The following is a 15,719-nucleotide window of genomic DNA, read 5'->3' on the forward strand; positions in this document are numbered from 1 at the left end:
ACCACCTCCAACGGGATCCCACCACTAAGCACATCTTTCCCTCCCTCTCTCTCTCTGCTTTCCGCAGGGATCGCTCCCTACATGACTCCCGTGTCCATTCATCCCCCCCATCCCTCCCCACTGATCTCTCTCCTGGCACTTAAGTGGAACAAGTGCTACACATGCCCTTACACTTCCTCCCTTACCACCATTCAGGGCCCCAGACAGTCCTTGCAGGTGAGGCGTCACTTCACCTGTGAGTCGGCTGGGGTGATATACTGCGTCTGGTGATCCCAATGTGGCCTTCTATATATTGGCGAGACCCGACACAGACTGGGAGACCGCTTTGCTGAACATCTACGCTCTGTCCGCTAGAGAGAGCAGGATCTTCCAGTGGCCACACATTTTAATTCTACATCCCATTCCCATTCTGATATGTCTATCCACGGCCTCCTCTACTGTAAAGATGAAGCCACACTCAGGTTGGAGGAACAACACCTTATATTCCGTCTGGGTAGCCTCCAACCTGATGTCATGAACATTGACTTCTCTAACTTCCGCTAATGCCCCACCTCCCCCTCATACCCCATCCGTTATTTATTTATATACACACATTCTTTCTCTCTCTCTCCTTTTTCTCCCTCTGTCCCTCTGACTATACCCTTTGCCCATCCTCTGGGTTTTTCCCCCCCTCCCCTTTTTCCTTCTCCCTGGGCCTCCTGTCCCATGATCCTCTCATATTCCCTTTTGCCAATCACCTGTCCAGCTCTTGGCTCCAACCCTACCCCTCCTGTCTTCTCCTATCATTTCGGATCTCCCCCTCCCTCTCCCACTTTCAAATCTCTTACTAACTCTTCCTTCAGTTAGTCCTGACGAAGGGTCTCGGCCCGAAACGTCGACTGTACCTCTTCTTAGAGATGCTGCCTGGCCTGCTGCGTTCACCAGCAACTTTGATGTGTGTTGCTGTCATTAATGAAGTATTTAGTTGTACTTCTTGCTTTATAAAACATCTTCAGAGGTGTCATCTTAAACCATTGCATCAAAAGGACAGGCAGATAGGCCGAGGGGGCGGGTGGTTCTTTTGGTAAAAACTGAAATCAAATCCTTAAAAGGTGACGTAGGATTGGACGATGCAGAATCCTTGTGGGTGGAGCTAAAACACTGCAAGGGTAAAAAGACCCTGAGGGGAATTAAAGTATATACAGGCTTCCAAACTGTAACGAAAGTGTGGGCTACAAATTACAACAGGAGAAAGAAAAGGCATGTCAAATGGGTATTGTTACAATTGTCATGGGGAATTTTAGTATGCAGGTATATTGGGAAAATCAGGTTAGTGCTGGATCTCAAGGGGGTGGGGGATTTTGCAGAATGCCTACAAGATGGTGTTTTAACTCAGCTTCTCATTGAGCCCACTAGCAGTTTCAGATATTTTGGATTGGGTGTTATGCAATGAGCTAAAATTGACTAGAGACCTTTTAGTAAAGTAACCCTCAGGGATCAGTGATCATAATATGATAGAAACATAGAAAATAGGTGCAGGAGTAGGCCATTCGGCCCTTCCAGTCTGCACCGCCATTCAGTACGATCATGGCTGATCATCCAACTCAGAACCCCGTACCTGCCTTCTCTCCATACCCCCTGATCTTTTTAGCCACAAGGGCCATTACTAACTCCCTCTTAAATATAGTCAATGAACTGGCCTCAACTGTTTCCTGTGGCAGAGAATTCCACAGATTCACCACTCTCTGTGTGAAGGAGTTTTTCCTCATCTCGGTCCTAAAAGGCTTCGCCTTTATCCTCACACTGTGACCCCTCGTTCTGGACTTCCCCAACATCGGGAACAATCTTCCTGCATCTAGCCTGTCCAATCCCTTTAGGATTTTATACGTTTCAATCAGATCCCCCCTCAATCTTCTAAATTCCAACGAGTATAAGCCTAGTTCATCCAGTCTTTCATAGAAACATAGAAACATAGAAAATAGGTGCAGGAGTAGGCCATTCGGCCCTTCGAGCCTGCACCGCCATTTATTATGATCATGGCTGATCATCCAACTCAGAACCCCGCCCCAGCCTTCCCTCCATACCCCCTGACCCCATAGCCACAAGGGCCATATCTAACTCCCTCTTAAATATAGCCAATGAACTGGCCTCAACTGTTTCCTGTGGCAGAGAATTCAACAGATTCACCACTCTCTGTGTGAAGAAGTTTTTCCTAATCTCGGTCCTAAAAGGCTTCCCCTCTATCCTCAAACTGTGGCCCCTCATTCTGGACTTCCCCAACATCGGGAACAATCTTCCTGCATCTAGCCTGTCCAATCCCTTTAGGATCTTATACGTTTCAATCAGATCCCCCCTCAATCTTCTAAATTCCAACGAGTACAAGCCCAGTTCGTCCAGTCTTTCATCATATGAAAGTCCTGCCATCCCAGGAATCAATCTGCTGAACCTTCTTTGTACTCCCTCTATGGCAAGGATGTCTTTCCTCAGATTAGGGGACCAAAACCGCACACAATACTCCAGGTGTGGTCTCACCAAGGCCTTGTACAACTGCAGAAGTACCTCCTTGCTCCTGTACTCGAATCCTCTCACTATAAATGCCAACATACCATTCGCCTTTTTCACCGCCTGCTGTACCTGCATGCCCACTTTCAATGACTGGTGTATAATGACACCCAGGTCTCGTTGCACCTCCCCTTTTCCTAATCGGCCAGCATTCAGATAATAATCCGTTTTCCTATTTTTGCCACCAAAGTGGATAATTTCACATTTATCCACATTAAATTGCATCTGCCATGAATTTGCCCACTCACCCAACCTATCCAAGTCACCCTGCGTCCTCTTAGCATCCTCCTCACAGCTAACACTGCCACCCAGCTTCGTGTCATCCGCAAACTTGGAGATGCTGCATTTAATTCTCTTATCCAAGTCATTAATATATATTGTAAACAACTGGGGTCCCAGCACTGAGCCTTGGCGGTACCCCACTAATCACAGCCTGCCATTCTGAAAAGGTCCCGTTTATTCCCACTCTTTGCTTCCTGTCTGCCAACCAATTCTCTATCCACATCAATACCTTACCCCCAATACCATGTGCTTTAAGTTTGCACACTAATCTCCTGTGTGGGACCTTGTCAAAAGCCTTTTGAAAATCCAAATATACCACATCTGCTGGTTCTCCCCTATCCACTCTACTAGTTACATCCTCAAAAAATTCTATGAGATTCGCCGGACATGATTTTCCTTTCACAAATCCATGCTGACTTTGTCCGATGATTTCACCGCTTTCCAAATGTGCTGTTATCACATCTTTGATAACTGACTCTAGCAGTTTCCCCACCACCGATGTTAGGCTAACCGGTCTATAATTCCCTGGTTTCTCTCTCCCTCCTTTTTTAAAAAGTGGGGTTACAGTAGCCACCCTCCAATCCTCAGGAACTAGTCCAGAATCTAAAGAATTTTGAAAAATTATCACTAATGCATCCACTATTTCTTGGGCTACTTCCTTAAGCACTCTGGGATGCAGACCATCTGGCCCTGGGAATTTATCTGCCTTTAATCCCTTCAATTTACCTAACACCACTTCCCTACTAACATGTATTTCCCTCAGTTCCTCCATCTTACTGGACCCTCTGTCCCCTACTATTTCCGGAAGATTATTTATGTCCTCCTTAGTGAAGACAGAACTAAAGTAATTATTCAATTGGTCTGCCATGTCCTTGCTCCCCATAATCAATTCACCTGTTTCTGTCTGTAGGGGACCTACATTTGTCTTAACCAATCTTTTTCTTTTCACATATCTATAAAAGCTTTTACAGTCAGTTTTTATGTTGCCTGCCAGTTTTCTCTCATAATCTTTTTTCCCCTTCCTAATTAAGCCCTTTGTCCTCCTCTGTTGAACTCTGAATTTCTCCCAGTCCTCAGGTGAGCCACTTTTTCTGGCTAATTTGTATGCTTCTTAGGAATTGATACTATCCCTAATTTCCCTTGTCAGCCACGGGTGCACTACCTTCCTTGATTTATTCTTTTGCCAAACTGGGATGAACAATTGTTGTAGTTCATCCATGCGATCTTTAAATGCTTGCCATTGCATATCCACCGTCAATCCTTTAAGTGTCATTTGCCAGTCTATCTTAGCTAATTCATGTCTCATACCTTCAAAGTTACCCCTCTTTAAGTTCAGAACCTTTGTTTCTGAATTAACTATGTCACTCTCCATCTTAATGAAGAATTCCACCATATTATGGTCACTCTTACCCAAGGGGCCTCTTATGACAAGATTGCTAATTAACCCTTCCTCATTGCTCAATACCCGGTCTAGAATAGCCTGCTCTCTAGTTGGTTCCTCGACATGTTGGTTCAAAAAACCATCCCGCATACATTCCAAGAAATCCTCTTCCTCAGCACCCTTACCAATTTGGTTGACCCAATCTATATGTAGATTGAAGTCACCCATTATAACTGCTGTTCCTTTATTGCACACATTTCTAATTTCCTGTTTAATACCATCCCCAACCTCACTACTACTGTTAGGTGGCCTGTACACAACTCCCACCAGCATTTTCTGCCCCTTAGTGTTATGCAGCTCTACCCATATCGATTCCACATCCTCCCGGCTTATGTCCTTCCTTTCTATTGCATTAATCTCCTCTCTAACCAGTAACACCACCCCACCTCCTTTTCTTTCACGTCTATCCCTCCTGAATATTGAATATCCCTGAATGTTGAGCTCCCATCCTTGGTCACTCTGAAGCCATGTCTCTGTGATCTCAACTATATCATATTCATTAATAACAATCTGCACTTTTAATTCATCCACCTTGTTACGAATGCTCCTTGCATTGACACAGAATTCACCTTGCAATTTGAGAGGGAGAAGCTAAGGTTAGATGTATCTGTATTACAGTGGAGTAAAGGGAATTACAGAGGAATGGGAGAGGAGATGGCCAAAGTTGATTGGAACAGAATACTGGCAGAGATGGTGACACAGCAGCGATGGGCGGGATTTCTGAGAGCAATTCAGAAGGTGCGGCATAGATACATCCCAAAGTAGTAGTAGCATTCTAAAGGCAGAACAATGCAACCATGGCTAACAAGGCAAGTCAAGGCCAACATAACAGCCAAAGAGAGGGCATATAATAGAGCAAAAATTAGTGGGAAGTCAGAGGACTGGGAAGCTTTTAAAAACCAACACAATGCAACTAAAACAAGTCATAAACAGGGAAAAGATGGAACACGAAGGTCAGCTAGCCAATAATATTAAAGAGGACACCAAAGGTTTCTTCGGATATATAAAGCGCAGAAGAGAGGCAAGAGTAGATATCGGAATGCTGGAGAGGTAGTAACACAGGACAGGGAAATGGTGGAGAAACTGAATAGGTACTTTCATTAGTCTTCACTGTGGAAGACACTAGCAGTATGCTGGAAGTTCGAGAGTGTCGGGGCAGAAGTGAGTGAATTTGCCATTACTAGGCAGAAGGTGCTTGGGAAACTGAAAAGTCTGAATGTAGGTAAGTCCACCTGGAACAAGATGGTCTGAAGGGTTCTGAAGGATGAGGCTGAACAGGTTGTGGAGGCATTAGTAATGATCTTTCAAGAATCAATAGATTCTAGCATGGTTCCAGCGGATTGGAAAATGTCATATGTCACTCTGTTCTTCAAGAAGTGAGAGAGGAAGAAAAAAGGAAATTATAGGCCAGTTAGGCTGGCCTCAGTGAGTGGGGAGATGTAGAGTCGATTATTAGAGATGTGGCTTTGAGGTGCTTGCAGGCACATGAAAAATTCAGCTGTAGTCAGCATATTTTCCTCAAAGGGAATTCTTGCCTGACAAATCTGTTAGAATTCTTTGAAGAAATAACAAGTAGGATAGACAAAGGAGAATCATTAGATGTTGTGTACTTGAATTTTCAGAAGGCCTTTGATGAGTGCCACATGAGGCTGCTTAGCAAGGTAAGAACCCATGGGATTACAGGAAAGATGCTCGCAAGGATAGCACACTGGCTGATTGGCAGGAGGCAAAGAGTGAGAATAAAGGAAACCTTTTCTGGTTGGCTGCCAGTGAAGTGGTGTTCCACAGGGGTCTGTGTTGGGACCACTGCTTTTTACATTATATGCCAATGATTTGGATGATGGAATTGATGGCTTAGTGACCATGTTTGCAGATGATGTGAAGATAGGTGGAGGGACAAGCAGCTCTGAGAAAGCAGGGAGGCTGCAGAAGGACTTAGACAGATTAGCAGAATGGGCAAATGAATGGCAGATGGAATACAGTGTCTGTAAGTGTATGGTCATGCACTTTAGTAGAAGAAATGAAGGTGTAGACTATTTTCTAAATTGAGAGAAAATTCAAAAATCCAATGTGCAAGGAGATTTGTGGGTCCTCGTGCGGGATTCCCTGAAGGTTACTTTGTAGGTTGAGTTGGTGGCAAAAGCAATGCTATTATTCATTTTGAGGGGACTAGAATATAACAACAAGGATGTATTGTTGATTCTTTATAAGGCACTGCTGAGGCCTCTTTTGGTGTATTGTGAGCAGTTTTGGGCTCCTTATCTAAGAAAGGATGCGCTGACATTGGAGAGGTCCAGAAGAGATTCAAGAGTGTTTCCAGGATTGAAAAAAGTTACCATACAGTGGAGCGAGAAAGTTTGTAAACCCTGTAGAATCTTCTCGATTTCTGTATAAATATGACCTAAAATGCGATCAGATCTTCACCTAAGTCCTAAAACTAGATAAAGAGAACCCAATTAAATAAATAACATAAAAACATTACACTTGTTCATTCATTTATTGAGAAAAAAATATCCAATATTACATGTTTAGTTGCAAAAACAGTATGTGTAACTGGTATGACCACTTTGTACAGCAATAACTTCAACCAAATGTTTCCAGAAACTGTTGATCTCCTGCACATCAGCTTGGTGGAATTTTGGGCCATTTCTCCTTACAAAACTGTTTCATCTCTGGGATGTTGGTGGGCTTCCTTGCATGAACTGCTTGCTTATGGTCCTTCCACAACATTTCTACAGGATTAAGGTCAGGACCTTGACTCGGCCATTCTAAAACACGAACTTTCTTCTTTTTGAACCATTCTTATGTTGATTAATTCTTGTCTTTTGCAATAACCAACCTCTATTAAGCTTCAGGTGACAGACTGCTACCCTGACATTCTCCAGTAAAATATCTTGATACAAGTTTGAATTCACTGTTCCCTCAACGATTGCAAGTTGTCCAGCTCCTGAGACAGCAAAGCAGCCCCAAACCATGATGCTCCTTCCACCATGCTTCACAGATGGGATGAGGTTTTGGTGTTGGTGTGCAGTGCACTTTTTCCTCCAAACATAGCAATGTGCATTCCAGCAAAAAAATTGAAATTTTTCTCATCTGTCCACTGAACGTTGTCCCTGAAGCATCGTAGAACATCCAGGGGATCTTTTGCAAACTTGAGATGTGCAGCAATGTTTTTTTTTTGGAGAACAGTGGTCTTCTCTGTGGTGTTCTTGTTCAGTGTTTTTCTTATAGTGGATACGTGAACAGAGACTTTAGCAAGAGCTAGAAACTTCTGCAGGTCTTTTGCTGTTACATAGAAAACATCAAAAACCTACAGCACAATACTGTACCCACCCACAATGCTGTGCCAAACATGTACTTACTTTAGAAATGACCTAGGGTTACCCATAGCCCTCTATTTTTCTAAGCCTCATATACCTATCCAGGAGACTCTTAAAAGACCCTATTGTATCTGCCTCCACGATCACCGCTGGCAGCCCATTCCACGCACTCACCACTCTCTGCGTAAAAAACTTACCCCTGACATCTCCCCTGTACCTACTTCCAAGCACCTTAAAACTGTGCCCTCTCGTGCTGGCCATTTCAGCCCTGGGGAAAAAGCTTCTGACTATCCACACGATCAATGCCTCTCATTATCTTATACACCTCTACCAGGTCACCTCTCATCCTCTGTCACTCCAAGGAGAAAAGGCCAAATTCACTCAACCTATTCTCATAGGGCATGCTCCCCAATCCAGGCAACACCCTTGTAAATCTCCTCTGCACCCTTTCTATGGTTTCCACGTCCTTCCTGTAGTAAGGCGACCAGAATTGAGCACAGTACTCCAAGTCTAACCAGGATCCTATACAGCTGCAACATCACCTCTTGGCTCTTAAGCTCAATCCCATGGTTGATGAAGGCCAATGCACCGTATACCTTCTTAACCACAGAGCCAACCTACGTAGCAGCTTTGAGTGTCCTATGGTCTCGGACCTCATGATCCCTCTGATCTTCCACACTGCCAAGAGTCTTACCATTAATGCTATATTCTGCCATCATATTTGACCTAACAAAATGAACCACCTCACACTTATTTGGGTTGAACTCCATCTGCCCTTCACTGCCCAGTTTTACATCCTATCGATGTCCTGCTGTAACCTCTGACAGCCCTCTACATTATCTACAACACCCCAACCTTTGTGTCATCAGCAAATTTACTAACCCATCCCTCCACTTCCTCATTCAGGGCATTTATAAAAATCACAAAGAGAAGGGGTCCCAGAACAGATTCCTAAGGCACACCACTGGTCACCAACTTCCATGCAGAATATGAGCTGTCTAAAACCACTCTTTGCCTTCTGTGGGCAAGCCAATTGTGGATCCAGATAGCAAGGTCCCCTTGGATCCCATGCTTCCTTACTTTCTCAATAAGCCTTGCATGGGGTACCTTATCAAATGCATTGCTGAAATCCATATAAACTACATCTACTGCTCTATCTTCATCAATATGTGTAGTAACATCCTCAAAAAATTCAATCAAGCTCGTAAGGCATGATCTGCCTTTGACAAAGCCATGCTGACTATTCCTAATCATATTATGCCTCTCCAAATGTACATAAAATCCCGCCTCTCAGGATCTTCTCCATCAACTTACCAATCAGTGAAGTTAGACTCACTGGTCTATTATTTCCTGAGCTATCTCTACTCCCTTTCTTGAATAAGGGAACAACATCCGCAGCCCTCCAATCCTCCAGAACCTCTCCTGTCCCAGTTGATGATGCAAAGATCATTGCCAGAAGCTCAACAATCTCCTCTCTCGGCCCCCCACAGTATCTTGTCCAGTCCCGGTGACTTACCAAACTTGATGCTTTCCAAAAGCTCCAGTACATCCTCTTTCTTAATGTCTGTATGCTGAAGCTTTTCAGTCCATTGTAAGTCATCCCTACAATCACGAAGGTCCTTTTCTGTAGTGAATACTGAAGCAAAGTATTCCTTAAGTACTTGTACTGCCTCCTCAGTTTCCACACACACTTCTCCACTGTCATACTTAATTGGTCCTAATCTCTCATGTTTTATCCTTTTGTTCTTCACATACTTGTAGAATGCCTTGGGGTTTTCTTTAATCCTGCTCACCAAGGCCTTCTCATAGCCCCTTCTGGCTCTCCTTATCTCATTCTTAAACTCCTTCCTGTTAGCCATATAATCTTCTAGATCTCTAACATTACCTAGTTTTTTGAACCTTTCATAAGCTTTTCTTTCCTTCTTGACTAGATTTTCAACTGCCTTTGTACACCACAGTTCCTGTGCCCTACCTTCCTTTCCCTGTCTCATTGGAACATACCTATGCAAAATGTCACGCAAATATTGCCTGAACATTTGCCACATTTCTGCCGTATGTTTCCCTGAGAACATCTGTTCCCAATTTATACTTCCAAGTTCCTGCCTGATAGCTGCAAATTTCCCCTTACTCCAATTAAACGCTTTCCTAACTTGTCTGTTCCTGTCCCTCTCCAATGCTATGGCCAAGGAGATAGAATTGTGATCACTGTCTCCAAAATGCTCTCACACTGAGAGACCTGACACCTGACCAGGTTCATTTTCCAATACCATTTCAGGTACAGCCTCTCCTCTCATAGGGTTATCTACATATTACCCTTGGGTTCTTTATCCCTTCCTTCAGCATTGCACGTTGGGCTCTTGGTGTGATCTTCGCAGGATGCCCACTCCTAGGGAGAGTAGCAACAGTACTGAGTTTTCGCCATTTGGAAACAATTTCTCTTACTGTGGACCGATGAACACTCAGGTCTTTGTTGCCTTTTCCAGCTTCATGTATCTTGACAATTCTTCTTCTAACCTTCTCTGGAAGTTATTTAGATTGAGGTATAGTGCACAAAAACAGATCTTCCTTGAGAAGAGCAGCCTTTGTCAGTAACCTGACTTTGTCGTTTTTATAGTGCAGGGCACCTCTACAACCCACACCTCCAATCACATCTCATTGATTGGAACACCTGACTCCAAATAGCTTGTGTAGAAGGCATTACCCCAGGGGTTCACATACTTTTTCCAGAAAATACATGTAATAGTGGATCATTTTTCTGAAAAAAATTGAAGAAATATTATGTTTTTGTGTTATTTATTTAATTGGATTCTCTTTATCTAATTTTAGAACTTACGTGAAGATCTGATCACATTTTAGGTCATATTTATGCAGAAATAAAGAAAATTCTTCAGTGTTCACAAACTTGCTAGCACCACTGATTGATGGCTCTGTGCCTGTATTCCCTGGAATTCAGATGAATGGTGGTGGTGGTTGGGGGGTGGGGGTGGTGGAATATCTCATTATAGCCTCTGAAATGTTGAATGGCATTAATAGAGTGGATATGGGGAGGATGTTTTCTCTGGTGGGAAATTGAAGACCAGTGGACACAGCCTCAGAATAGAGGGATATTTATCTAGAATGGAGATGGGAAGGAATTTCATTAGCTAGAGAGTGGTGTATCTGTGGATTCACTGGGACAGGTGGCTGTAGGGGTGGAGACACTGGGACAGGTGGCTGTAGGGGCAGAGTCACTGGGACAGGTGGCTGTAGGGGTGGAGTCACTGGGACAGGCGGCTGTAGGGGTGGAGTCACTGGGAAAGGCGGCTGTAGAGGTGGAGTCACTGGGACAGGTGGCTGTAGGGGTGGAGTCACTGAGACAGGTGGCTGTAGGGGCGGAGTCACTGGGACAGGCGGCTGTAGGGGCGGAGTCACTGGGACAGGTGGCTGTAGGGGCGGAGTCACTGGGACAGGCGGCTGTAGGGGTGGAGTCACTGGGACAGGTGGCTATAGGGGTGGACTCACTGGGACTGGTGGCTGTAGGGGTGGAGACACTGGGACAGGTGGCTGTAGGGGTGGAGTCATTGGGACAGGCGGCTGTAGGGGCGGAGTCACTGGGACAGGTGGCTGTAGGGGCGGAGTCACCGGGACAGGTGGCTGTAGGGGTGGAGTCACTGGGACAGGCGACTGTAGGGGCGGAGTCACTGGGACAGGCGGCTGTAGGGGTGGAGTCATTGGGACAGGTGGCTGTAGGGGTGGAGTCACTGGGACAGGCGGCTGTAGGGGCGGAGTCACTGGGACAGGTGGCTGTAGGGGCGGAGTCACCGGGACAGGTGGCTGTAGGGGTGGAGTCACTGGGACAGGTGACTGTAGGGGCGGAGTCACCGGGACAGGTGACTGTAGGGGTGGAGTCACTGGGACAGGTGGCTGTAGGGGCAGAGTCACTGGGACAGGTGGCTGTAGGGGTGGAGTCATTGGGACAGGTGGCTGTACGGGCAGAGTCACTGGGTATATTTAAGACAGAGCTTGATGGATTCTTCTTTAGTCAGGGTATGAAGCGTTACAGTCTTGTGGCATTTTCTGCTTTTCCTTCTGTTTACTACCTTTTTCATTCTTATTTCTATTTGAATCTGATAAACTCTGCAAAATGTATCTGTCAGTATTCTTATTCCGGACAAGCAGATATTCCTAAAACTATTATCAAAACAGATCAGAAGGATCCTTGCAGCTCTCTTGTGAAGGTGATAATTTAGCAGTGAGTTTATCAAGATTTCTTTGTCAATGTATCTGAAAGGCATGTCGGGTGAATCCCCGTGACAGGCTGTAGCCAAATGGATAAGGAAGTATAAAGATGAGAAGCAGGAGCAGAAAGAGATGGAATCACCTCAGTTTAAATGTTACTTGGATTGGAGAGCGTACCTTATGAGAATAGGTTGAGTGACCTTGGCTTTTTCTCCTTGGAGCGACGGAGGATGAGCGGTGACCTGATAGAGGTGTATAAGATGATGAGAGGCATTGATCATGTGGATAGCCAGAGGCTTTGTCCCAGGGCTGAAATGGCTAACATGAGTAGGCATAACTTTAAGGTGCTTGGAAGTAGGTACAGGGGGGATGTCAGAGGTAAGTTTTTCACACAGAGAGTGGTGGTGAGTGGAATGTATGGCCAGCAAAGGTGGTGGAGGTGGATACAATAGAATCTTTTAGGAGACTCTTAGATAGGTACATAGAGCTTAGAAAAATACAGGGCTATGCAGTAGGGCAATTCTAGGCAGTTTCTAGAACAGTCGGCACAACATTGTGGTGTGAAGAGCCTGTAATGTGCTATAAATTTCTATGTTCTATTTTCTATGTTCTACAGTTCTGCTGCTGACCTTTAACATTATTTCTGCGAAACACTTCCATCAATCCCTCTCCTTTCAGAACATTTCCATCAGTCTCTCTTCTTTCAGAACATTTCCATCAGCCCCGCCCCTTCCAGAACATTCCCATCAATTCCTCTTCTTTCAGAACATTTCCATCAGCCCCGCCCCTTCCAGAACATTCCCATCAATCTGACTCCTTTCAGAACATTCCCATCGGTCCCTCTCCTTTCAGAACATTCTCATCAATCCCACTTCTGTCAGAACATTTCCATCAGTCCCTCTCCTTTCAGAACATTCCCATCGGTCCCTCTCCTCTCAGAACATTCCCATCGGTCCATCTCCTTCCAGAACATTCCCATCAATCCCACTCCTTTCAGAACATTCCCATTGGTCTCTCTCCTTCCAGAACATTCCCATCAGTTCCTCTCCTTTCAGAACATTCCCATCAATCCCACTCCTTTCAGAACATTCCCATCAGTTCCTCTCCTTTCAGAACATTCCCATCAATCCCACTCCTTTCAGAACATTCCCATCGGTCCCTCTCCTTTCAGAACATTCCCATCAATCCCACTCCTTTTAGAATATTCCCATCAGTCCCTCTCCTTTCAGAACATTCCCATCAGTTCCTCTCCTTTCAGAACATTCCCATCGGTCCCTCTCCTTTCAGAACATTCCCATCAATCCCACTCCTTTCAGAACATTCCCATCGGTCCCTCTCCTTTCTTAACATTCCTATCGGTCCCTCTCCTTCCAGAACATTCCCATCGGTCCCTCTCCTTTCATAACATTCTCATCAATTCCTCTCCTTTCAGAACATTTCCATCAATCTCTCTCCTCTCAGAACATTCCCATCAATCCCTCTCCTTTCAGAACATTCCTGCTGCCTGATGGTAGTAGCTGGATATGAACCTAGCCTGGATGGTGGGGGTGTTTGTTAATGAATGCTGTATGGGAATACGCTCAGTGATGGGTCGGGATGGGGGGGGGGGTTTCCTGTGACGGACTGGGCTGTATGAGGTGGAGGATGAATGCGTGGCTGAGAGATTGGAGCAGGGGGCAGGGATTCAGATTTCTTTTTTTTAATACTTTATTTTCAAAATTTTCAAAAACAATAGAATTAAAAAGAACATTTAAGCTCAGACATGTGTAAAAATAAAATAAGCAAAAAGAAAAGTAAAAAAAGGGACATAACATTAGAGGGATGCCTGTTATACAGAGTGCTAAAAAATGCTAAACATTAAGTCTCGAATGAGGGCCATGAGACATTAGCCTGGGGGAAATTATTCATTTGCCCCCGACCTCATCTAGGTAGGCAAGAAATGGGTCCCAGATAGCCGAAAATTTTTTAATTGACTTGGTTCTCAAGAACCTGAGTCTTTCCATCTGTATGACTGAGATCATGTCAGCCATCCATCTCCGGAAGGAAGGGGGAGAGGGTGATTTCCATTCCCTCAAGATAAGTCTTTTGGCGACAGTCATCCTCAGCATCAGAGACTGTCGTATGGCTGTAGGGAAGCATAAAGTGGATTGCAAACAGCCAAAGATGGCGAGACCGGCTTCCAAGGGGAAGGAGCTTTTATAGGCCTTTGAGTACCAGTCAAATATTTTGGTCCAAAATCCAGTCAGTGAAGGGCAAAACCAAAAGGTGTGTGACAACGTGCCCTCCGTCCCTTGACATCTATCACACACACATTGGTGAGACAGAAGGGTAAATCCTGTGCAACCTGAGTTTAGAATAGTGGAGACGGTGGACAACTTTAAACTGGATCAGTTGGTGTCTGCTGTTAACAGAGCAAGCCTGTATCATAGACAAACTCTTGTCCCAGGCAGCTTCATATGGTTCAATGCCCACCTCCTCTCTCCGGGCCTCCCTGATCTTCACAGTAGAGGCTATAGCAGAACCATCAAACAAACGTACAAACTTAGAAATGAGATGCCTGGAGTCAGGAGGGTTCTTTAAGATATCAAAAAATATATGCTTCCCTAGAAGGATTCCAAAATAACAAATCTTGGATTGGACGTAGTGTCTAATTTGTAAATAATGAAAAAAGTGCGAATGAGGCAGCTCAAATTTCTCTTTCAGCAGACTAAATGTTGAAAACTGTCTCTCTATGTACAGGTCTTTGATAGAAACAAAACCCTTCTCCCTCCAAGCATGGTAGGTTTTGTCTGACCATGAGGGTAGAAAGGAGTGATTGAAACAGATTGGTGTTTGTACAGAGGTCTCTGGTAGGTTCAGAACACTCCTAATCTGATTTAGAATTCCGATGGAGTTTTTCAAAATGAAACTTAGACTTTTTAAAGTCCCAGGCTTTTTTAGCTCAGAGAACAGTATGGCTGGGAAAAAGGAGTTGACTCCATATATAGCCACAAGGGGGCCCCAGGGGCTAAGTTATCCGGAGCCCCCTGTTGCCAGAACATCAGAGCCCTAACATTGACAGGCCAGTAATAGTGTCTGAATACAGGTAATCCCAGCCCTCTTTCAGACTTGGGCTTTTGTAAGTGAATTTTCAAAATCCTGTGGTTCTTGTAATTCCAGATGTAAGACAAAATTATGCAGTCCAACTCTTTAAAGAAGGCTGATGTAAGAAAAATGGGAAGACTTTGACAAAGATAGAGAAACCTAGGAAGGGAAACTATTTTAATTGAATTTATATGACCGATCATGGACAGAGGTAGGGTTTTCCAACTTTCTATGTTCTGTTTAAGTTTTGAGATAAACTCCGCAAAGTTTAATTTAAATATTAATTTAGGATTTCTGGGTATTGCCAAGCCAAGGTAAGTAAAGTGATCTTTAACTATCTTAAACAGGACACTTTCCAAAAAACCCGGCATGTAGACATCGGAGAGGGACACAAAGTTACTTTTTGTCCAATTGATTGGGTATCCCAATAGTCTGCCAAGTGATTAAATCCAGAAGAAGGGGGACTGACTTTTCTGAGTTTTGTAAATACAGTATCAATAATTTCTGAACCATTGGGACCTCTTTTGGGGCAGGTGTGACCTCTACAAAAAGAACAGGTTACACTTGAATCCAAGGGGGACCAATATCCTGGCGGGGAGGTTTGCAAAGGCTATTGGGGAGAGTTTAAACTAGAATTGCTGGGGGGGGGGGTGGGAACCAAACTGAAGAGATGGAGGAAGAGGCAGTTGGCTTACAAATAGAGAAAGCTTGGAGACAGTGCGAGAGGGAAGATAGGCAGGTGATAGAGCAGGGATGCGCTCAGACCAATGGTTTGAGATGTGTCTATTTTAATGCAAGGAGCATTTTGAACAAAGTGGATGGGCTTAGAGTGT

This window comes from Mobula birostris, chromosome 19 (assembly GCF_030028105.1).
Source record: "Mobula birostris isolate sMobBir1 chromosome 19, sMobBir1.hap1, whole genome shotgun sequence".
In the NCBI taxonomy this organism is placed as follows: domain Eukaryota; kingdom Metazoa; phylum Chordata; class Chondrichthyes; order Myliobatiformes; family Myliobatidae; genus Mobula; species Mobula birostris.